General features: G+C 37.4%; 1 protein-coding gene across 3 annotated transcripts in view; it reads left to right on the forward strand.

Moving 5' to 3' along the window:
• The window catches only part of ASAP1 (ArfGAP with SH3 domain, ankyrin repeat and PH domain 1), a 144,163-nt gene that overhangs the window by 30,004 nt on the left and 88,561 nt on the right, over nucleotides 1–25,598 (forward strand). The window lies entirely within an intron of this gene.

Raw genomic sequence — 25,598 nt, forward strand, 5'->3', positions numbered from 1 at the left:
CAGTCCACTGCTTCCTATTTGAGGTTTCAGAGTGATTTCCTATGGACTAGGTCAGTGGTTATGAGGAAATGTCTTCCAAATGACTAAAACAAGACAGTGTGTAGCTCTTCTCTTGCCCTGTGCTTGCTTGAAGGTACAAGCATAATGACGCTGAAAGAAGACAGAATTTTGCTATTGTTGCATAGTTAGTTGTTGTTTTGGATTATACACTTAGTTCATCAAGTATTTTTTGATTCTTCATGAGCCAGTGTGTTTCTAGGAGGTGGATTTAATAGAGTCTTTTAGTTCTGCTGAATGTGTTGGCATGAGCAGAACATTTGGTATGCAAGGAAAGAGTATTAATTATTTAATTATGGTGTTTGCCTGATAGTCTTGGGTATGGAAATATAATTCCACATGATTCAGATCAGCTAAAGTTTTAAGAGAAGCACTGTCTCTGTTCAAAATTGTAACAGTGCTGTTGACTAGAGTGATTGTAAGTTCACATTTAAAATTACGTATTTTATTTTTATTATGTAACCTAGATTAATATCTGTAACTTTTCCATAAGTGTAACTGCTTTGGTTTTTCTTTTCTCTTGTAACTAAGTCATGGTCACTGGTAGATTTGTCAAAAATCAACCTGTTAGGTTAGTGTTTGACAGAATTGCTGCCCCCTGGTCTTAACTATGTGGCATAGGTACAACCATTGATATGCTTATTAGTACAGTTGACAGCATGCATAGGGTTAAGTAAAAGTACATATTTTGTCATCACCAGAGACTTACTTCTAGGATAAGAATACAGTGTAATGCTTTCATGGTTTGGGAGATACATCAGTGCAGGCTGAATATGATAATGCTGGTCCAAAGAGAAACAAAATATAGCAATAAATACACAGTGTTCTGAACTATTTGTGTGGACTGTGTATATTTTAGAAGTTTTTATGTCAGATTTGACAGCAATAAATCAGAGGAATTAAGAATGGTGGATGCTTCTGGTGCTTGTGTTGCTCTTTGAATTTCTTTTGTTTGTATAACTGTTGTATATGCCCTATTTAAACTGATTGCAGTTTAAACTGGACTTGTTTTCCATATTTTTTTACTATCTGTAGATACAAAAAAGCTTTATTTGGTGGGAAACAAGATTTAAACAGTCTCTGTTACATGTGCAAAAAAATCTGCAACTCTCTCAAATTTATAGTTATTAATTTGCATGGGGAAATGCAGACAGTCAGGATGTGGCTAGCAAAAGGCTCCTTTGGAGTCTTTGTGTATGCAAGCCACAATTACAGTGGAGGCAGAGTTTTGGTGCTGTTGCTTTCAGGCTGGGTTGGTTTCTGTACACCTATTTACCTAAAGCAGTGAGTTCTGTGAAGTACAGGATTGAAAATGAGTGGTTGAGGTGGGCGTTCTGTAGCTTCTGCTGCTGTTGTTGATGTGTTGTGGATGACCTAAGAACTCCTCAAGCAGCTCCTGGACTTCAGTGTTGAGCCTGCTGTGTTGAGGCAAAGGGGGTCATTCCATCCTTGCAGCTGTTTGATTTTTAGCTGAGTGTTGCATCTGGGTTGGAGCTCTCTGAGCTTTTGCAGGCAGTGTCAGGCTCCGTGCTGTTATGGCGCTGCTGCCTGAAGTATCTTCGGTCGTTATTTTACAGATAATTTAATTCAGCACAATCTGCACCTACCTCAGTGACTATAGTGACTATAGTTTGTGGATTAATTAATTATTTTCTTTATTCTAAGTATGGTTGCAAACTGGAACTATTTTCTGAATGGAAATGGAAGGGAAATTAAACAGATTTAATGAAAGTTAGCTCTGTGTCCCAGCCTCTCAATCCGGTGTAATTCCTACTGTAGCTCAGATCAGTGGCTAGATCAGAAACACCTTTTCATAAAGAATGTGACAGAAAAGAAATGGCTTTGTGTGTGGATGCCTTAACCTACTTCCCTGAAGTTATTAAAAAATTGGGAACTTACTGTCCCTGCATAACAACTAACAAGTTTTCTGAAATAACAAGAGGCGATGAACTCATTTGCTAATTTTCTCACTTGCTTGTCCATCAGTAGAAGGGCAGTCTGTTCAGCTGGGTGATTGCTACATATTATCTCCTAGTTACAACTCTTTTCCTATTATAATTAAAGTCATTTTCAGAGGAGATTTTGGATCCAGTTAGATGCAATTTTGGAGCAAGTTTCAGCTGAAAAATCAGAGTGGACATGTTTACTGACTCTGATAGTTTGCATTCAGTAAGTTTTTAGTGGAAGGCCTAACAGGAAAACGCAAAGGCCTACCTCACAAAATGAGAACCATGGAAGTGCTCCTCCAAAAGACTTCTCTGTTCTCAGCTTATAAAAAAACTAAAGACAACACAAAACAACATCCTCCACCCAAACTTTATTTAAATCTATGGTATTATTAGCAAACACAGTAGTAAGAACATGCTGCTCTATAGCAGTTTATTGATAGGAAGGTTTTATGTAGCTGTTTTTTATGTAGCTGTTTGCAGCTACTGAAACTTAAAAGATTTGCGAAGTTTTTTTTTACTTTTAAGAGACCAAGTTTAGGTTTTTGTCATCCAGTCACACCTGATAAAAAAAAAACGACCATGCCATATTTCTAGCTAGGCATCTTTAACAGTAATTTCCGAAAACTGTGAGGTTGTTTTATTATATTTTTTTAGAGCATGAGTGTTATGTAATTGCCTCAAGTAAACACACATTTTAAAGTTCATTCTATGCTAAAATAATAGGGCTTTTTCTCAAACTCATAGAGGGAGAAACAACCATTATATTGTACTATAGGTTGAGTTTGAGAGAATTTGCAGTCTATGCTCCTCTCTGTTGATTTCTTCAGCATAATCTTACATTCATGCAAAAAAGATATTTTTAACATATTTCTGCTTGCAGGTGAGATGTGTCTTTTATAATGCAACACCTTTCACCTTTAGAAAGGCTGAGAGAATTGGAGTTCTTTAGCTTGTGGAAGAGAAGGCTCTTGGGAAACCTTAGAGGAGCCTCCCAGGGCCTAAAGAGGATTGGAAGAGATTTGGAGAGGGATGTTGGTGTGTCAGGACAAAGGGGAATGGCTTTAAACTGAATTAGATTTAGGGAAGAAATTCTTTAGTGTGAGAGTGGTGAGACACTGGAACAGGCTGCCCAGAGAAGCTGTGGATGCCCCATCCCTTGAAGTGTTCAAGGCCAGTGTGGACGGGACCTTGAGCAATGTGGTCTAATGGAAAGTGTCCCTGCCCATGGCAGGAGGTGGAACTAGATGCTCTTCAAGGTATCTTCTGATCCAAACCATTATAGGAATCTATAATGAACATATGAAGAGGGAATTATTGCGTATGCAAATGGGTGGTTAATTACTTTTTATAAAAGCAAAAAGCCTAAATGGTAAATACAGACAGATTACTGATACAGTCTCTTAAAATACAGCCTCTGCTTTGTTCTGTCTAGACATGCTTTTATATCCACAGAAGCTCCATGATTTGTATTACTCAAATAGATTTTGAAAAGTTGATTTTAATCATTGAGTTAATATTACTTTGTGAGCTATTTGGAATTTTTAGAGAATGATGACATCTGTTCTGAGAATAAGTAGTGCACATGTGGGATCACCACAAGACTGTCTTGATTATCATTCTGCTGTGTCCCAGCTCCAGCTGAAAGAACATCTTTGCACTCAAGGGATAGCTCAGTTATCATGACCAGGCAGATCTTTCTCCTAAAGTACCAGATGTTGTTCAGGACTGTCTGGAGACAGAGGTTAAGCTTAAATATTTAAATTCTCTGTTGTCAGGCTGGTAGATATGAAGTGACAGCTAGAAGCTGATGATAAAATGAAGAATAGCTTCAGTTGTGTCTGATGCTTATTTTGCAGTTTAATCCCTGTTTTACTGTTGTACTTCTGTAATACTTGAACGTGTTTAATGATTAACATTATTTCTTTCTTTCTTTTGCATTTGAGTGAGAAGCTGAAAACTCAAAGTATGTGTTTTGACAATTAGATTGGCTGCACATATCTTTAAGTTTTGTTTTCAGATTTTTTTTTTTTTAAATTTTTCTTTTTATGTTTTGGTTTTTAATTAAAAAAAAACAACAACAACAAAAAAAAAAAAAAAAAACAACAACAAAAAAATCAAAACAGTACAACTCTATTCCTGCAATGATTATTGGTCATTTTTTTTTTCACTGTGCTGATGTGCCTGAGCACAGCTGTATGTCAATCTGAGTCCTACAACAGATGTGTGCATATACATCAGTAAAAGAACGACTGTCTGACTCCTGCACATACACATTTTGTTGTTCTCAGTACAGGTCTGGTATAATCTAACATAGCTTGAAAGGAGAATATTTCTCTTCTTCATGCCATGGATACATCTCTAAGATTAGATATGGGAAAAGGGAAAGTACGGGGCTGTTACTTTTTTTATTTTGCCTTTTAAAAATTTTCTTTCAAAATATGGTGTGTATGAATCATTTTCACAGTTTCCCATATGTAGCTTTCCCTTTGGGCTTCAGTTTATGCATATATTTCTTATTCTACTGTGAGGAAGGACTTTTGGCATGAGAGTGAGGGGACAGCATTTTTCCTCCTTATAATTTTGTTGAAACTTGTATAGCACTGGAACTGCTATAACATCAGATCATCTGTGGTGACTTCATACACTTTTCCATCACAAGATCCTTTTCCAGTGACAAAGTATTTTGTCAAGGGAGGCAGGTGAAACCATGCACAAGAACAGGAGCCGTTCCATTCTGAATCAACTTTTGTTGGTATTATGCACAGACTTTGTTCATTAGCCTGGACTGTGATAATGGGTAGGATCTATTTTGAGTGTGTGTCAAGAGAAAGAAATCATAGAAAAATTTATATCACTTAATTTCTTTTGAAGCATCACTTCTATATAATTTTAACAAATAATCGTAACATCCAATTCTTTGTATTTCTTCATTTTATTATTAAAATATATTTTTATTTTTAGTAGGTTAATCCAGACAACTCCAGCAGCCCTAGACTTAAACCCAGCTTTTCCTAGCCTTGTAAACTTACTTATGGCAGTTAGAAGCAGTCTTCATCATAGAGAGCTTCGTACTTCAGAGCTGTTTTGTTTTTTTTTAATGTAACAGATGATGAGCAATCTTCAGTTTTTGAAGAAATATGCTTTTGATAGCAAACCGTCCTAAAAATAACAGATAAGGAAAGTTTATTTGTGTAGTTAATAAAACTTGGGATAATTGTTGCTGCTTTTGCATTGAATGACAAACTACAACAGAGATGTAAAGATGGGTATGTGAGAATTCTGAAATAGAGGCCACAGTGAGAGCACATGGGTGACTCCTGATCACGATACTGAAAAAGTGATACAGGTGGAGTTGTCTGCAGTGTCTTGTATTTAAAATGCAGCTGAGGATGCTGTTGTATTTGCATGCTACAGTATTTGTTCATTTAGTGTGTAATCAGTTTTACCCTTCATTTGACAATAGTCAAAGCATTTGGCTGTAATAAGCAGGCAATCTCCTTTTACTTAAATGTGACTGATGTGAGGAAAAATAAGAAACATTCACTGGTAGCTCAAAGTCTGTCATGGCAGATGAATTAGCTTTGCCTTTTGAGAATTTGTATTCATTTTAGGCATATTTTTGAAAGTATTTACTGCATTTGGTACCTCATATGTTTTTTTGAGAAGTACTGTTTCTTGTTTTGAGCTCCCAACAGGCTTCTTCGTGTTTACCCATCAGTGAGGAAGCTGTGAAAGTGCTCTTTGGTGCACCCTGTTCAGTATGCTGTGCAGATAAACCCTGACAGAGTGTGTACCATGTAGTCATGGGAACTTGGCCCTGATGGAGGGGAGACACTTAAAGTGACATGACTTAAAGCTGAGTTTAATGTTTAGATTTGAGTCCTGTGGAGACACCTTCTGTAGTTAAAAAGCAATAAAAAATACTTTGAAGAAAACAGAGAGAGGGAAACAACCCACAAAGCCATGTTTGTATTTCAGCAGGGTGTCACTGAAGGACTGCACGTGAATGATTCAGAACAGAATGAGATTGGTTGATTTAATTTCCAGTATTTTTCTTACTACAAAGAGTAAATCTCAATTTTCCTGTCTTTGTGATTGTAACAATACGAATGAAGATGGTTGTTAATAATTTTTAACAGCAGATGTGAAGCAAATTTACAGAGGATAATTGTGAGAAAGATCATAGCATCTCACTTTGAATGGAATAGTGCCTTGCAATAAACCCATTAGTCAGAATCAAGCCTAGAATGCTAATTATCACTATTGTTTCAAGTGCAAAGGTAGGCAATACAAGCATGTTCTTAAAAAAAAGCTCTCAACTAATAGTGTTTTTATATCTCATGAGAACCCTTTCAGAGTCCAGTTAGTAGCATGTTTTGGTACTTCTCTTAGAGACTGTTCAGCCAGGTTTGTTTGATACTGGCCAAAAGGTCCCAAGTTTATTGGTGAGTACAAAGGAAAACCCCTGAGATAATATCATGAGTTTCCTTTCCTGAGGGAGTGCAGCTGGAAGTCTCCCTGCTGAGAAATGCAACAAACAGTTATTTTATATTTCTAAAGAGAGTGTTGATGTGTGTTATTTATCTATATATAGTGGGCTGTAAATATTGCTATCAGTGGGCTAGTGCTGAGGTTTTGTATAAGCATTGTGACAAGCATTTTGGAGTACAGTGGGCTTGATTGTGGTGATTATGGAAAACCAACCATTCCTTTAATGATCCTGTGAAAAAGCAACAAAATGCTATAAGAATCCCATTTCCCCCTTTACACACACAGAAGTGTGTGTGGGTGCACATGGTCTTCTTGTCTCTTTTAGTCAGTGATGAAAGGAGAGGCCTGAATTTGTGCTATGATTAAATTGGAAAGTGTATGCTTTTTCTTGCTTTTAAATAACCACCTCTATCTTGACCTTTCTTGTTTTATCCTTCTTGTTACGTTTCTTAACAGAAGAAATATAAAACTCTTTCTAATGCAGAAATAGAAACTTAGGATGCCAGTAGAGTCTTTTAATTTCTTGGTTAAGAACTAAAAATCAGTATGGTGCTGGAGGTAACTTCCTGCTAAGTAACAGTCTGTAGGACTGTTAGACCTTAGATATGTGTGCTCTGGGAGCCTTCTGTGCAAGCTGGTGAGAGATGGACCAGGTAAGGGATCTGCAGGATGGGTGGGACGTGGACTGGGTTGCCAAGCCCAGAGTGTGGGGATCAATGAAGCAAAGTCCAACTAGCAGCAGGTTGCAAGTGGCACCAGTGCCTTCCAGGATCAGTGTTGGGATTAGAACTATTTTAATTGTGTGGATGGTGGGCTTGAGTGTGATTTCATCAAGTTTGTTTGGACAATACCAAGTTGTTCAATGTGCTGACAGCAGTCACCCTTCAGTGGGACCTGGAGCAGTGGCCTGATACAGGAGGAGACTTGTGTGACTCATTGAAGAGAAATGTGAAATCCTGCCCCCAGGATGGATGGAGTTGCCATGTGCAGCAGTACAGGCTGGCCAGGTGACAGTTTTCTAAGGAAGAACCTTGGACTCAGCTGGATGAGTTGTTGAGTGTGGGCTCACAGTGACAAAGGCCAGCCATGTACTGGGCTGTGTTAGTAAAAGTACAGCCAGTAGCCAGAAAATAATGGCTCTTCCCCTCTGTCAGCAACTGTGAGACCACATCTAAAGTACTGTGTTTGGGGTTCACCAATACATGAAAGAGATTATAGACTGCCACAAGTCCAGGTGAGGATCCCCAGATGATTAAGGGCCTAGAGCACATCACATAATGAGGGAAAACTAGACTTCTTCAAACTTAGACAAGAGACTAAATCATACTCTGTGGTCATATTGATTTCTCCAAGTATGTAGTATATGTAAGAGAGGTAACTGATAAAGCAGAAATTCTTATTAGTTTTGAGGAGGTGTATTTGTGGTTCATTATTGTTGTTATTATTTGGGGGGCTTGTTTGTTTTGAACCATGAGTCTGGTGAACAAGTGAAAATGCGTGAACAGAGAAAATGTGAAACCTCTTGTCCTCAGAGACATTCAAAACTCCACTTGACTGTAGAAGTAGGCTCCTTAAAATTGTTTGGACTGCCTGATTTAATCTTTTAGGACATAAAGAGGCAGAGTAAAGTGGTTGTTTAGTTTCATGAATGTGTTTTTGTGTTTTCAGGTAGAAGTTTACAGTGAGCTTATTTTTGGAAAAACAGCACATGTAAACCTAATAAAACTGGTGTAAGCAAAATTGATATTTTTCTTATCCTTCAGTGAAAAACTGCTTTAATAGAGGAAATGGGATACTACTCAGACTTCTGCAAAAGTGTAGTTGAAAAACCTTAGGAAATTTCAGGCTTTGTATGATTTTTAGGAATAGTTTGAATAGTTATTGAATGTTGGGAAATTATATAATTATTTTTAAATGATCAATCTGTACATCTAGAAAGTCAGCTAATTTATTCTGTAAAGTTATAACTATATTACAGTTTAACTATGTCTCTGCTGGATTAATTTTTATTATTAACTAATTTTTTTAGGAAGGTTATTTGAATTTTGAATTCTAGAGCTCTCACCTTGAATTTGTTACACTAATTTCCTTTCTTCTTAGAATATATTTTACTTTTCAAGTAAATTATCTTTTGATTTTTTTCATTTTCAAAGCAAGAATTTTGGAATGAAGAGAAAAATACAGTTCAAGAAGTGTCCTTAATACGAAACTTAATCTTTCTCATAGTACTTCAGAAAAAACTTATTAGGGATGGGGGAGGCAGGAAAGAATAAAACATAGCAGGTTTTGTTTTTGGGAGAGTTGTGTCTTATTATGAGACCAAACTAGAATTTAGATATCCTATTTTGATTAGGTTTTTAAAACTTCATTTTTTAAAATCATAGAATATGGGGGATTTTTTTTTTCCTAATGGCTGATCTAAACCTACTATGTTTCAGTTTGAAGCCATTCCCCATTGTCTTATCACTACCTGCTCCTGTTAAAATTCTCTTTCCAGCTCTGTTGTATCCTCCTTTAGGTACTGGAAGGTACTATAAGGTTTCCCTGGAGCTTTCTCTTTTCCAGACTTAATCCCAGTGCCCTCAGTCTGCTTTCATAGGAGAGGAGCTCCAGCCCTCTGATCATCTTTGTGACCCTCCTCTGGACTCACACCAACAGGTCCATGTCCCTCTTATGCTGGGGACCCCAGAGCTGGACACAGCACTCCAGGCAGAGTAGAGGGGGAGAATCACTTCCTTCAACCTGTTGGCCACGCTTTTCTTTGTGCTGTCAAGGGTACAATTGGCAACTGCACGTTGCCTGACTTGTTGTTTCGGGGTTTTTTTGGTTTTTTTTTGTTTGTTTGTTTGTTTGTTTTTGTTTTGTTTTGTTTTGACCACCAGAATCTTCAAGTTCGTCTTCCCACTGCTTCTCTCAATCATCCTCCAGCCTTCTGATACAGGGAATTGCCTGGACCCAGGTGCAGGAAGTTGAGCCTTTGATTCAAGCTCTTTGGATTTGATCATTGAGCCAATTCCTTGTCCATCAAATAATTCATCCATCAAACCTGTGTCTCTGATGAGTGACAAGGATGTTGTGTGTGACTGTGTCCTAGGCCTTACAGAAGGCAAGGCTGGTGGCATAAAAAACGTGACAATCAAAGTACACGAATGTGATCCACAGGCAAAACAAACAAAACCATTTTAATTAGTACTTCTACATGTCAGTGGCACAGTCTTGAAAGTACGACTTGAAAGTAGTTGGACTGTTCTGTGCAGTGTCTGGCAAGAAAATGAAGACAGCTGTTAGAAAATTGTAATGGTGATGTTAAAACAAACTTAGGATGTTTTTGTTCAGTGATGACAGAGTACCTATTTACAGCCCTCAAAAACTGTTTGCTGTCAGTTTATGAAACTGTTGAATTTTAATAAATTTGAATGATGCCAGGATGAGTGTAACAGTGTGCAAATTGTGCCAGGCTGTGCCACGTTGTAAGTAGGTGTGACCATGATAATCCATCCCTGTGTTCTTAATAGTGCAATATACAATGGTGATGGTGTTTGGGAAATCAGCAGGAATGTCTGACTTTTAACTAAGAATTTTTAAGGAGGTGGCTTAAATCTAAGATACACTATTGTTGTTGGTTGTGTTTTGGCTTTGTATTGTCCTTCCCTCAGTGTCAAAATCATGGAGAAAATTGTTAAATGAAGAGTGATGATGGTATAACAATGCAAATGGCATATCCTGAACATGTCTGTTGTCCAATCCAATATCTTATCTTAGAAAAGTATTTATTTTATCTGTGTTAGTCATAAAGTTGAAATGTATTAAAACAGACAATGAGTTTATAGCAGACAATAAGTTAAAACTAACTTGAAAGAGAAAGTTGAATGAAGTTGCCTTAAATATTTTGACAGAGCTGTTTGTTTTTACAAAACTGGTCTTACACACTACATTTTCCAAATCTTATAAATGATGCTTTGATTTATTTGCAAATTGCTCTTCATATGGGCCTTTGCCAAAATTAAGCTTTTATGATTTGATTTGGAAAAAGCTACTTGGGCAGAACAATAAAATTTTGATTCTTTTGCAAGGCAGATGGATATATACATATATTAGTTTTCTAGTATATTGTCATGGCCGCAGCACTTAAAATGGTATAATTTTTAGGGGATGTTTTATGGTGGCGTTTTTTTTTTTTGTTGCCTGTTTGATTGGCTGTGGTTTTTCTTCCCACCTCTAGCCTCTTTCAGGGAGAGATGAAAGAAGCCTAAAGAGACTCTTTGATGTAAAGACCTACTTAAAGTATTTTTCTGTGTTATGACACCAGAACTGTCTGTTCCCAGATTTGGAGAAAATGGTGGTGCTCCTTAGGTGATGTGATTCAATCATAGAGAGAAGTAACATTTTTTGGGTTGGGGTCACCTGCAAAAGCACAAGTGCTCAAATATTGTCTGCTCACTAGTACAGTTATAAGGAAAGAGATCTCTCTAAACCCTCCTTTTTGAAAATGTTTATAATCCTCTGGTGGCAGTTTTGTTGCCAAGCTTTCACAGGAAGTGCTTGGAAGGAGACCTTGTTTAAACTGGCAGAGAAAACATGAGAAGAAATATCATTTTTTCTTTGCTGACACTTTTCAGGTTTAATGAAGCTCTTTGCTGCTGACTTAAACCCTCAGATTTACTTCCTGCCCTTCCCTGTCTCCCCATTTCATTTGAAGTGCTCCATATGCTTCCTTGCTTGCTTTTTTCCACCATGTCTAGGGCAGATTTTTCAAAAATGGTTTTTTTCTGTGGTTTAAACAGCTGTAATGGTGTTGCTTTACTTCAGCAAAGCCTGCTATACTTGCTGAACTCTTGTAGTTTAGTACAGCTTCCTGTTTTTCTCATCCTATTTAATTAGGCAACAAGTTGCAGCAAAGCAGCTTCCTTTAAAATGAATCAGTGAATATTGTGCATATTGTAAATATGAAAGCAATTCATGTCTCTTTGAGTCTTACAAAATCGTGGGTATTTTTCCATAGCTTTAATGTTTGTGTGGAAGGCCAAACCTGGTTTCATACAAAGCATTTTTCTCCCTTTTTGTATATTCCTTTTAAATTTGTTTTGATTTGCTTTTTGTTCTCTATTGCTGCCTTTTGATGGTAACAATAAAGAGCTGTCCTGCCTTATTTTTTTCTGTCTCAATCTCTATTGCTTCATGACATATAACTTGTTCCTACAAGTAATGGTGCTGCTTGGGTCCAGATGAGTGTATGTCATTAGATAACTCATCAATAAAATTGACAAGTACTTATTAAAACTGTCTCATTTGTCTTGCAGTGAGCATGGTATAGTGTGGTTGTTCTTATAGCAATGCAGCTGTTTCTTGGAAGCAATCCCTGTGAGTTCACTGTAAGAAAAGCAAAGGTAAATGAGGAGTTAATACAACATAGCTGGTGCAGAGCATAGTTCGTATTATAAACCTGGGAAACAATTACAGACTTGGGGATTAGCATGAAATCATTGATTGGTTCATTACTCAAAGCTCCAGGAAGCTCCTGGTGGAGTGATGACATTTTGCTTATAGTTGAAGTATGCTGAAAGCACATGTACAATGTGTACAGAGGTATCTGGATGGATGCCTCTTCTCTGATAGTGATTTTGCCTGTTGTTGCACCTGGACCTCTGTCCATGTGCTAAAAGTTAAACCAGCAGGCTGTGATTTGGACTTACTCAACAGGACATTTTGGAGTATCATTCTCTCATCAAGTTGCTATGTGACTCTAATTTGAAACAAACCTATAATCTTGTGGTAGAGGAAGAAAACCTGAACTTCGTTCATCATAAAGCAGCATTAAGTAGAGCTGGAACTTGGCCTGAGGCTTTAAAAGTAAGTAGATGCACCTGTAGTGAATGTTACTAGGTGCAAGAAGTACCCTATGTGATTCCTGTATGTCGGTGAGTGAAGTGCAGTGCTTGAAGGACTTCCCAATCATTATGGACTGGACTACCAACCTGCTGGATAATTCCACCATTTGGGGAGTTTATGGTGCTTCTGCTGGAAGAATTTGCAAATGAAGTTAAAGCTTGACCGTGGTTGAGAGTTTTTAAATCAAGATTAGGTCACTCTCAAAACAGCTGTAGCTGAGTTAAATAAATGCTAGAGTTTGATAGTGTGAATTTTTAACTATTGCTCATACATGCTGGAAGTACTTTTACTGTTGTTTCCTGTATGTGAAAAGCAATTGCAGGAAAAAGAAATCTGTATCTCTTGGTCAGCTGAATGCTAGAGTACTGGGTTTGTCCCTGTCCAGTTAATGAATTATTCTGGGGTAATCAAAAAAATCACATAGCATGTTTTCCACAAACCAGTAATTGGAATATCTTAATTTCTTAATTTCTCAATTTCTCGGAACTTGCCTTGAAGTCGAGTAGCCTGGCTGAATGAAGAGAATAACTGAGGTCTCCATGTGAAGGCAATTGAATGTATTAATTTGCCATAGAAAACTTTACAGAACACTGATGTACTGGACATTTAACCTATGGAAGATCTTATCTCTGATAGGTCAGCCTATTGTTTTTGACACGGTCTCAGGTAAATTAATTTATATTGTAAAATTCTGAGTTATAGTAGAGTCCCATAAAATGGCAAAAGAAAATTTCATATTTCTGTTTTCAATGCAGGGTTTGAGTAGCATGTAGTTTTAACAGGAAGGAGAACTATTCAAACTAGAAGTTTATAATGAAAGCCGACTGAAAATGTTTTAAAAAGCAGTTCATTGAGCACCACTCAGCCTTTTAGGAAGATGGGCTGGGATAAATTAAAATGAAAGTCTGTAGAGACAGATGGTCATTTTGGGATGTGTCTTAACATGTGGTAACAATTAAGATGTGTATGGAGGCTGCAATTGGGCTTCTGTGTTCTGTACTAACCTTACTTTTTACCCTCTGTGTCAGGATATATTTGCACACATCAATACAAAAAATGTACACACACCTTGGTATAAAACTGAATGGAGCTGCTGCTTTTCTGTGTCTGTGCTGTGGTTTTTGGCTCAGTAAGCAATGCACATGCAGTACATGGACCACCAGTGCTCTTTCTTCAGTAATATCAGTGTTTAATTTGAGTCAAGCTGATGCATAAAGGCATGTCACTTCTCTCCTGAAACTTAAAGACAGTTGGTAAGTTTAGGGTGGCATAGAATCAGAGTGGTTTGAGTTGGAAGGGACTTTCAAAGGCGTCTGTTTCCAGTTTCTCATTCGTGAGAAGAAAGATCTTCAACTGGTTCATGAGCTTTGGTTTGACTGTAGTGAAGTCTCAGCTTTTCCGTAATCAGTGGGCTTGTTTGTATTGGGCTTTGATTTTGTGGATTAATCTTTAGAACAATTTCGACCATTCTTAGGAAGCTTTTAACTGAGTTTGAAGAAACCCTACTTCATACTTTGTGTGCAGTTTTTAAAGTATTTTTTATTTCTTTTTATTAATAATGGAATTAACAAAATGTAATAGAACAGTATGTTGGTTGAAAAGATACTTTGTGTAGAAAAATGAAAACGCATAGAGCAGAATAATAGATGTACTCCTCAAGTGCATATAATACATGGATAATACATGTAATACATGTGTTGAGCTGTCTTGGATGTTGCTTTCTGAAAAATTGTGTGAGCCCTGTGATGAAGTATAAAATCAAAGGCAGATAATGAAAGTTTATGATCCAGGATGTGCTAGGGACCAGGTACTTAATGAGTTGAAGCATCATGTTATTGCTCCAGAATGAGTCAGAAAACTTCAATTTCAGCTGAGAAAGGGAAAGCAATGTTTAAAAACTTCAGCAGTATTAAAATTAAATTGAGCAGTATTTTATAAAGAAGTTTTATTAATTTCTGCCAGAGTAGAATATTTGGATGGTACTTTCCATCCTTCTGTTTTACCTTGCATGGCTTGTCCCTTCATGAAGGGCCTAGAGTTGACTGATATCGAGTCTCTGTGGATGGCTCTTAAATGCTTCAGTGCTTGTAGCAAGACCTCCAGAAGACTTAGATAACAACCTTTTCTATAAAGGCTGCTTTTATTTTGCAGAGATAAGTTTATTATTCACAACTTGGCAGATTTTGTTTTTGTGGGTAGTTTGTTTTGAAAGATGGTGTATGTCCCTCTAAATTGTACTGGTTCTATCCTGGTTATCCTGGTATTAATTCTATCCTGTTATCCAATTTTGTAGCAGCATTAACTCAGAGCTTCTGAGACTTCCTGAATTATATGAACATGATAATAAGAAAAGTGAATGGTTAGGAATTGAAACACATTGTGGGTTGAGAACTGCTGTTGAATTATGTGCTATGGCTGAAAAAGTAAAAAGTTGACTTGCTCAGGATACTCTCAAAAATTGTCTAGGTTGTCAAATTTTTCACCAGAAAGCACCACCACATTGAGTCAAACCACAAGTTCCCGTAAGCCTGTATCCTGCTCTTTAACAATCACTGATCAAAGCATCTGTCTTGGGGAGAACATTAACAGGAAAACTTAACCATGATACTATTTCAACAATCTGCTTAGAAATTTTCTGAGTTGAAGATGATAAACTATTAAACACACAGATGTCTTGGCTATCCTTCTCATTAATTAGAATTTGTTAGCATCTCTGAAAAGATAAATTTCATATTTTACCTATATGGTGTTTAAGATCAAAAGCAGAGTTTTTAATTAAAAACTTGCATCCTTATGATTTAATTTGGCATTTTAATAGTATGAGAAAATAATTAATCATTCTGCATTTATTCCGCTGTTCCTTACAGACTACAGACACCTCTTGCTTTACATCAGTCACTTCTTTCTGAGCTGGAAGAACATTAGCATACACATGTTTAATTCCACTGCCTTAGGAAATGTTTCTGTAGTTGAGGTCAACCTATTTGCCTTCTTATCTCTCTTTAACTTTTTGAGATACAAAGAACAAAATGCAGATGTACTATGAACTTCCATCTCAGTATAAGGATGCCTTTTGTGCTGCTTTTAGTCTTTCCTTAGTGGTTTGATATCCTGTATATTCAAAGATAGTTCAAGAAAACTCAGTATTAAAACTGCAGCATATATTTTGTCTACCATGGTCATGGTTGCTTCAGAGACTCACATTATATATGTAAATTTACAAAAATGGTTTTTTTATATGCATTGCTTTATACCTTTAAATACATATTTTTTGTCTGCTCTCTAAGGGCAGTTAAAATTTGTGAAGTTATGTGACTTTTCCACATGTAGTTTTCAATTTTCTTTCTTCAGCATCTTATATCATCAGTGAACTTTGTCACTTTACCAACCACATCCTTTCAAAATTGTAGGATGACACCTTCTGCCATCTGTAGATGGCAGAACTGATTCCTGATGGCATTTCTTGAACGGCAAAAGGGACATTTTGGAATTTATTCCTATATCCTTTAATTTTAAACAGTTGCTGCTCTGGAAGAATGGCTTCTCCTCATCTCATTTTTTTTTTTTATCAAGCACCTTTGTTGTTGAACATTGGTAGATATTTTTGGAAATTCAGGTAGACTATGTCAGGTTGCTAAGAAACCTATTTGTCTACCAAAAGGTGGATGTAGTATATTAAATGACTTGGATCCTGAGGTATCTCTTTACAAAACTCATGGTTTGGATTATTTTTGTTCTCCCTCTCCCCATGTTTGTCAGTTTCTTTATAATTTTGAAGTGTGGGAATGAGAGAAGGAGTTCACAGCAGAAGTAGGGTAAAGGTTTTTGCTTTCAATGTGTTTAAAAAATGTATTGGTTTGTAGGCATTTAGAAAAATTGTTACTGCAGATCTCCCGATTTGGAATTTTTACATTCAATTTGCAGAGTGCTTCTGTGATTTTCCTTTTTTGCCCATGACTTCATCTTTTTGGAGGATGTCTTCTTTTAGTAATCTCCTTTACAAACTCTTATATTATTGTGATCTTTCTGGAAAACTCTATTTTTTAACTGACAGTAATTTTCTTAGGTACAATTACTTAAAACATTATAATCAAAGGTCTGAAGTTGTGTGTTGGCGAATGGGAGAAGATCTCCAACATACCTTGTTGAAAAACTAATATTGAGAATTATATGTGAGTACTAATTTAATACAAGTAAGTATTTATACTGTTACACCAGGAGACCATCTCACATTAAATATAATTTTTATGTACTTCCAAAAAGTTTTGTTGTTTTCAAATAAGCTTAGGTTAATAATGCAAATGTTTGTACATTTTCAGGAAAAAAAGACCTTTTAGCCAGCTGATCTTTGCTAAAAGCATGGGCAAGACTAGGATACTTGTGAAAGAATTTTACCTTAGAAGTACACTTGAAGGCATCAGCATCTAAATTCAAGTGGGAGTGGTGAACACATTTTCCATGCATTGTCCTTGTCCACTGAAGTGATGTTCAAAGTGTCAGGAGACTTCCTTCTTTCCATGTGGAAAGTTAGACAGCACTTCCCTGGGTCAGCAAACATTAGAATATCCTGGTTTGAAGTTGGCATCTGAGAATTGATGCTTACTTCAAAAACATGAGCAAGTGCTCAAAACTGGGCTAATTAGTTTAGTAGAATCAGGGCTAAGGTTTATAGTGTTACAGTTTTTTCTCTAGCTTAGTATAATGAGTTAAATTAAAAATATTTACTCTTTCCAATGATACCCACGTGTCTTTAGAGAAAAGATTTTGTCCCCTTTTTCTCCTGTGCTTAGGTCAGTGCGTTGCTGTGGGGCAGAGCCTGTGCTCGGTGCTGCTGGAGCTGCATTAACCACACCAGTGCCTGCACAGGAAATGGAAACTCTCTTGCGTGTGCTGCAAGAGAAGTTGTGACATGTGGCACTGTTTCGTGCAGGTGGCACTGCTGGTGGGAAGTTCTGCCTCTCTGCACGGAGAATGTCCCTTCTCTGCCCTGCTCCTGAGTAGGGTTGGTCAGGGAGAAAGGTGGGATTGCCAGTCTTCAGGTTGGCGTGATCAATTCGGGATTTAAAAATGTGTAGCCAGCCACTTTTAGTTACACTGCTGGCCAAAGCAAAGGTTAGTTTGTTTCTTTCATGTTGCCTTTTGGCTTGGTTTTGTCATGACTCTCTTTTGATCAACTATGCAGCATGGCAGCAGTAAAGGGTGTCAGTCCTCCAGTCTGAACTTATTAACCAAGAAGTTTCTTTGTTCTTGTTTCCATACATGTCCTTGTATCAAGGAGCAGGTGAGCCACTGGTTTTACACAAGTCCCCTTTGACCGGGGTAGTTGCCTGTGCAGCAGCAGTGGTGTTTGCTACCACCCTCCTCCCCAGCCTGCTTTTCTCGCCAGGCTTGTGCCAGGAGCAGGGAGCAGCAGCGCTGGACTGGCCATGGCCATGGCTGCTTCTTGGCTCTTGCTGCTGCAGAATTAATTGCCTGCCTCTCCTTGCTTTTGTTCCTGTTGACTGGCCATTTGTGGTTCCTTTTTAGGAGAATACTTGTTTACTGAGCTCGGTGTTTTTCTTGACACTTTCTAAATGTGAAAAAAATACCAACAGGAATCTGCCTCAACTGGGATTGTGCTGAGAAGGCAAAATGAAAAAGTTCTGTGAAGAAAAAAAGAATGAAAAGGGAGATGGAGTTCTTCAGGCAGGGTGGAGGAATAGTCTTTTGTATCTTCAGCATGTAGTTCGCCTCATCTAGTTTCTTTTTTTCTTTAAAGATGGCAAAATGTATCATTAGACTTAGCTAGGAATTTGCTGTAGGCCTGAAGGTATTCAGAACATGGGGTTTTCTGGGATCTTTGATGTTCATTAGGGAGCAGTTCTGTGCCAGGTAATGTTTACTTTGCCTTTTTTAGTTTCGTTTGCAAATTGCAGTTGTACTGTCTCATACTTCCTCCTGTTAGTGTTTCTTATTTAGCTTCTCTTTCCCAGACTACCTCTTAGGCTTTAGAAAATGTGATTATCTGACTTCTGTGTGATTAAATTTAACACAAGAGAAAATGGAGAAGATGTGGTTTTGGGTTTTTTTTCTTTGTATTAGTGTTTTTTGGGGTTTTTGTTTTGTTTTGTTTTTTTTACAAAGGACTGTAACTTTTTTTTTGCAGCATGTTAGTACTAAAGTTGCATATGAATGGATAGGTTATCCCCATGTGATCATTAAAGTCAGTACTTAAAATATTACTTGATGTCATGCTCTGTGCTTGCTTTTTATATTTTTCTTATGATAGACAGTAAATTGTACGCTAATTTTATTTTCTGTTTATGTTCTGAGTATTTCAGTGTTTATTTTTCAGATAATTAAATAAATGTTTTTTATATCTAATGGAAGCACTTCACAGTCTTAAGAGATGGCTTCATAAAATTAGCAGAACTTTACATTTGGTTTCATATTTAAACTAAAATACTGTTTAGAAGGAGGAATAGTAGTTATGCCCTGCAGGTCATTACTTACAGCAAATGGAAACTGGTTTTGCTTTCTTTCCTCAGTCTCAATGCATTTAGTTCTCTCTACTCACTTTATAGACTTGTGTCTGAAATCATGTGGGTGAGCTGCTGCTACAGCCAGTTGTCACGGGTGCTTACTAATCAGATTAAGAGAAACTGAAATAGAGAAAGGAACTTGCACGGAAGGTCAGAGTGTTGTGACAACAGTAATGAAACATCTACGTGGGTTGTGTGGGAAGCTACCAGGTTCCAGCTTAATGCCAGGAGCAGAGTAGATGCCTGTACCAAGGTTACTCTGCATGATTGATAGGAGGATTGCTCTTTGAGAGCTGATGAATAAGCTGGATTCCTATCTCTGTAATCACCTTATGACCCAGGCTGGCCTGAGCAGGTCACAGGGCACCAGCTGAGCTCTGTTGTGGCTCTCAGCCAGGGATGCCACTGAGGTGTAGCAGGTTGCCTAAGAACAGTCTGAGGAGACAACCTGCAGCCTTCTGGGTGTTCTTACTGGCCTTTCAGATGTATACTTCTTCTGTTTGGTGGTGAATAGCATTTACTGATTGTTACTCTAGTTCACTAAAAGGGATTATGAGAAACACACCTGAAAAGCTTTAGCTAATTCATGAAAGTTACAGCTTTCACCATAAAGTTGAATGAATGAGGAATTAAATTATAAATGGAATTGTAAATTCGTTTAAAAAATTGCTCCCAAGATCAAAAACAAATTCCAGCCACTGAAATTAAAAAAAGTTGCCAAAATACATTGAATCCTTTGTGGAATAAGAGCTGGCTCTGTCCAACCTGATGGCAGCTACTGGTGTCTTCTCACAGGAGCCACCTTGCAATCCCTCTTTATTGCCCTGCCCACAGCTACCAAAACCTTGCCACATAAACTAAATGCAGTAAATACGCATCTAACAGGGAAGTTATTTTAATGTTGGAGAGTGTCCTTATCCAAGTTATGATAACAGCAGCTGTCAAGTATGGCTGTGGATTAGAGAATAGAGTGGTGGAAGTTTGATGAAAACATGCCTGACATCAGCACACAGTGCTGATACTGCAATGCCTTGCATAAGACTCTCTAACGTGAAATTGCCTGAAAATATTTGCCAGGATCTATTTTGACTGTTAAGTGTACTTAAAGGACATTTTAATCAGTTTTTCAGAATAATGGCATGTGTAGCAAGTTTGGCAATTTCAGGGGGACTGGACTTTCAGTAGAGTTGGTCTGGAAGTGTATGCAGTGCTTTTCTTCCTTTGCATCCCTTGTATGTTTTGCAGAGTGGATATAATGAGTGGGTGCTGATGTCCAGATTGTTGAGCATGTACTGATGCACATGACGTGAGCAGGTACTTAGGTTGGGTAAAAAACCCTCTGGTAATTCAGACAGCTGCAGAAAATCCTTAATTTGTGTGGGCACAATTTCTGAGTTTCTTAACTTGTCATACCACTTCATTGCTTGCATCATCCAGCTGAAGTGGGAACTTGTGCTTCTTATAACCCCTCAAATAATCAAAAGGATGTAATAGGCAGCTGGGTGTTTGGTAGCATACCTGTCTTTGGTAACTTGCTACATGATGGAATAAAAAATTTGGTACTATTTCGTTACCTTAAAAATCACAAGCAGCTCCAACCACGGTAAAACGGAGTGCAAATTTAAAATAATCATCATGACTTTGTGAATTGCAACATACATTGCAAATGTTTCTGAATGAAGTATGAAAAAAATGGGAGAATCATATTCAATCAAGTAGCAACTGACTTCACTTAGAGCTTTTCTCCCCTCGCTCCCCTCTCTCACTGAGTCAGCTGGAGACCTGCCTGTCCTGAATTCTTTCTTTCATCATACCTCCTGCTGCACCTGGTAGAAAGCACAACCAGCCTTGATGCAGGGTTTGTGTGTGTGACTAATCTTATCCTTGAAGCCATGGGTGGAAAAGAGGGAGAGGTCTAGACTTAGTTTTCTTCAATTTTTTCTTCTTGCAGCTGCAAATATGGGTAAAGGTGTCTTGCAGACTAGCATGTTGTATTTGACCTTGTTGTAACAGATGTGTTTGCCTCAGAGTATGGTAAAATTTTCTGTCTCTTTTTGTGACTTGCTAAGTATGTTATGCTGCAGAGCCTGAATTACTTTTTTTTTGTTGGCACAGACTGACTTTATGCACCAGCAATCGTATTGTATACAGTGTACTGAATGGGATAAGTATGTACCATTACAGGCATTGAATTGTTTGTAGCCATAATGAGATCTACAGTCTTTGTGTTGACTGACCTCTAACTTTTTTTCCTTATAATAGCAGTAGACAGTAACCCATAGCTGCTTGTCAAATGTAAACAGGGCTTGGAATGAATATTTGAGGGAAAACAAACTGGAAACCCTATTACTTTTATGCATAATTGTTTTTCTTCTGTCAGAATAAGGTGTATTCAGTTGTTCTTAACACAACTGTAATAAAATTATCATCTTTGAAAAAGAATAGCTCATTCGAGAATACTCATACTCTAAAAGTATTGTTAATTTATAATAAGCTGCACAATTCAGGAGAAATAGTTAGACTGAATATTGATAAACATTTTATTGCAAATATTACCTATTTGCTGTGATTTGTGATGAATGAGTTGTTGCAAGGCCTGTTAAAAATTGCTCCCTTATGTTTACTGATGCCAGTGTTAAGTGAAAAATTCCTGTTCTTAGTTCAGTAGCACAGTAATTGCACCAGTGATGACTTAGCTGGTGTTAAGACCACACAGATGTGTTATTCTTCTTGGGAGAGCTTGGGATGGCTCACAGGATACTATTTAGAGGCAAAGCAAAATCTTGGACAGCTTGTTTCTCATTCCTTTCCATCAGCAGTTTAGATTGATTGGGCTGTAACCTGGCAATTATGTTTCATCTTTGGAGGCCCTAAAAGATACCTTTAAGGTACATATATGTTTTAGTGGCTCTCTTGGTACTTTTCAAAAATAATGCTTCTCCTGACAAGTGAGTTGCTTGGAAACTGCTGGATGATTTGGAAAGTGTATTTTCTGGTCATGATGCTCCTTGGTAATATATGGTGCTGATGCAGTGAAGGCCTGTAAATTAGATTACTGCAACAATTGCACAGTGCTAGTAATGGAAACTTGTAAAAACATGTTCTAAGGTACGCTAGGTTTGTTCTAGGCTGGGAGCATGCACAGGGGTATCTATTAATGGTTCAATTTCATTTTATTTGTAAAGATGCTGTATATTGGTTATACACCTTAAGATTTGGAAAATAAAACAACCCAACTTATGCAGTATGCTCTGTAGACATTTGTACATTGGTAATAACTTACTGATTTTTCAGGTCCTGATTTTTATTTTTATTAATATTGGTGAGTCATTTCTGCAGAGGTTATTTTGTTTCCTTGTGTCACAAGAAATAATTTTAAAACTGCTGCTTCTGCTAATAAAGAGCAAAAAGCTTTATACTGACTTAAGGCATAAACAGAATAGAGGTCTCAACTGAGCATGTGACTGTTCAGGCATAACAAAATCAAAGCAGCTGGTTGAATAGCTTGGAGGATTTTGTTTGTGCCAACCTTGCCAAGACATCTGTGTTCTATAAGACATTAAGGGGAGAAGTTGATTTCAAATAGTTGTATGTTTTTGACAGCCTGGCATTTGAATAAAGAGTTTGTGTAAGTTTGCTTGCTCAAAAATGCAGCATGCCATGTACTGTGTCTTCCACTGCAATCCTTCTGAAATTCAAAGTGTTTTAATGAGTGTTTTAATTTGAAGAGTCAATTTTGTATCAGCTGTTCTTTTACCAAGCAGAGGAGTATTTGAATTCACTGAGTTTTGCCTTGTGAAACCTAGGGGGAGAATCTTTGTTTTTGGGGTTTTAGGTTAGCTGGTGTATCACTCAGCTGTGACACTATGAGGTGCACAAGTTATTTGGCTTTTAGCTATGAATTTCAGAAATGAATGCCAGAAGAGTATCATGGTAGCTATGAGTGAACCATTGGAGTGTCCTTTTTAATGTAGACAATTATTTCCAGCTAATTGCTTTAGAGTACTTTTTCTTTCGGTTTCACAAAGCTTAGAATATAACTGAGATTTTATTTTTCCCCAAGATTCTCAAGATATCCAATATACACATTGTAATCAAGGACTCAACCTAAATCCAGGAGTCTGTGATACCACACTTCATTTTAAATCATACTTGTAGGATTCAGAAGATACTGCTGTATCACAAAAAATGCTTGCTTTCTAATAAGACTGAGGACTCTCAGAATTAGTGAGCTTAATTGAAGTCATTGACACTTTGTTATAGGAATAGGACTTTCTTTTGGTTAGGATACTGAATTTGTAAAGTTACATGCTGCTACAAATGATGCAAATGGTTTAGTTCTTAAAATCAACAAACAGTTGAGAAGAAGAGCTGAGATGCTACTCATTGCTGAGGAATAGTCATGTTTGTTTGTTTGTTTTAATTTTAAAGTTCCCATATGTAGGAACATGCATACATTTGTTGCATCAGGTAAACGTGTTATTACCCAACTGACCATGTAGTTTTACCTTGTTACATGAGGGCACCTCAAGGTAGTAACAAACATTACTCAATGTAACAAACAATCTGAAAAAATCTTTGGAATTTAAATTTCTTACTTACTAAAATAATTTTTACTTAACTGTTAGCAGCATGAAACATGTAAGTGTGAACTATTTATTTGTGGAGCTCATAATTACAGGCCAAAACCAAAGTCATCATTTTCCAGAGTTTCCAGAGCAAGTTTCTGTAGCATCTGTTGCTGCAGGGCCAGGCCTGGCAAGCAGCTGAAGGTGCTGTCTCTGCAGGAGCCAGCAGGGCAGTCCTGCCTCTCTGCAGCCCTGGGCTGCACATTCTGCTGTGCCACACACAGGAGTGCACGTGGAAGGCACAGCAGCAGAATGGGTTTGGCTTGTCTACTGGGAAACCATTTCTGGAATAAAACTTAAAAAATCAAGGAAATTCTGCATTTTTTCCTTCCATTTAATTAGCAGTGCCTCTAATAGAACCTTGGGAACAATTCCTTTTATTGTTTTTTAGCAGCATGGTTTTTAGATTTGTATTTTATCATATTAATTAGTGGTCAGTTAATCTATGAATTCACTGAATTGTTTCATTAGACTGTGAGTATGTGATGTGTTCTTTGGTTGTTTTGCAGTTATCTGCTGAAAAAAAAAGCATGTTAAAATGTGTCACTTGTCTGTTCGTTTTTGGGTAGGTAGTGGAATTCATGGGGTTTTTTGGAAGGATGTGAACTTTTCTTGAGCTCTGAGCCAGAACGGCTGCTGATAAATGTGGTTTGCAAGCTGTTTGCAAGCCCTGATCAACTGACAGACAGAAAGAGACAATGGGAATAATGGAGAATTGAGGGGAAAAAACCATGGAATTCTCCAAGTGGAAGTGGGAGGAGGAAGAGACTGGGTGGAAGAAAGACTGGGATTGGGGTGGGTGAGCTCAGACAAACACCCTAAGGATTCAGGAAAAAGAGGAGCCCAGAGAACTTGAATTAAACAGCAGGCAGAGAAAAGGACACAGTGTAACGTGAGTTGGCTGTAGAATTTTTAAGTCAGTAAGTTGAAACAAATGTAATCAAAAGGAGGTTTATTTTAAACAGCACGCAGCAAGGCAGCCTTTGGGAAACCAGAGCACTTTCAGAGGTAATGCAGCTTCTTGGAGCTTGTTAATCTTGCCAAGGCCTGAACTTGGTGAGGGTGAGATTTTGGGGTTTTGCAGTGGTTTTTATGTAGTTTTTTTGTTTTTTTTAAGTTCATGTTTATAATCCATTCCTTGACTAATTCACTGGTCTCTGGGATAGAGATAAAAAATGTATGTTATCTTGAACAGTTTTGCTGAGAAATGGGTTCATTGATTTCCTCTCAAATAACTGTGCTGGCTTGTATGTACACCTTCAGCTTTGCTTTTACTTTTTGGGAGGAGTAAGCTTACAGCTTTCTACTTTTAACCTGTTGTCTCTTGCTGTCTTCCACATTTGTCCATACTTGGCTCTGGCCTTCTGTGGTTTTTTGCTTGTAGGCTTAAAGGGAACTTCTGTGACTTCAAATTGCCTCTTATCCTTGCTAGGGACTCCCTATGAGTGTGCTCAAATGTTACATACATCTCTTTCATGTTGTCAGTAGAAACTTGAAAAGAGTGCTGTCTGTCATACTATCAAGTGCTGTCTTGTTGTACTCCTCCTCTGTGTAGGAAAACATTTTCATTTTCTTTCATGTGTTGCCTCTGTCAGATCAGAGACTTTGACACTTGCAGAGTTCTTACCCCAAAGGAGTTTGGCTTCTGCTGGGGCACTTTGGTAGTATAAGTAAGAATACTCCTGCCTTTCTTATGATTTAACTTTTTTTTTTTTTTTTTTTTCAAATTTTTAGACTATATTATTGATGGGGAAGTTATCATTAATTGGTCAAGTTCTTATTGCTGCAGAAATTAACTTCTTGTCTTCATTTTTTAAAGGAGATAGAGAATGGCATGTGCCTCCTAGCAAGTTTCTGATCATTTACAAACTTTAAAATAGGTCTTTATTAAAAAATAACTTTTTTTTTTTTTTTTTTTTTTTTTTTTTTTTTTTTTTGTATGGTATAAAAACCACTAAGTGCTACTTCCACATTCTTTTTGAACATTTTCAGGGATGGTGACCCCACCAGTTCCCTGGACAGTCTGTTCCAAATGGCATCCCCTTAACTGCTGAGTATCTGAG

The sequence above is a fragment of the Oenanthe melanoleuca genome, chromosome 2 (genome assembly GCF_029582105.1).
Source record: "Oenanthe melanoleuca isolate GR-GAL-2019-014 chromosome 2, OMel1.0, whole genome shotgun sequence".
NCBI classification, from domain to species: Eukaryota; Metazoa; Chordata; class Aves; order Passeriformes; family Muscicapidae; genus Oenanthe; species Oenanthe melanoleuca.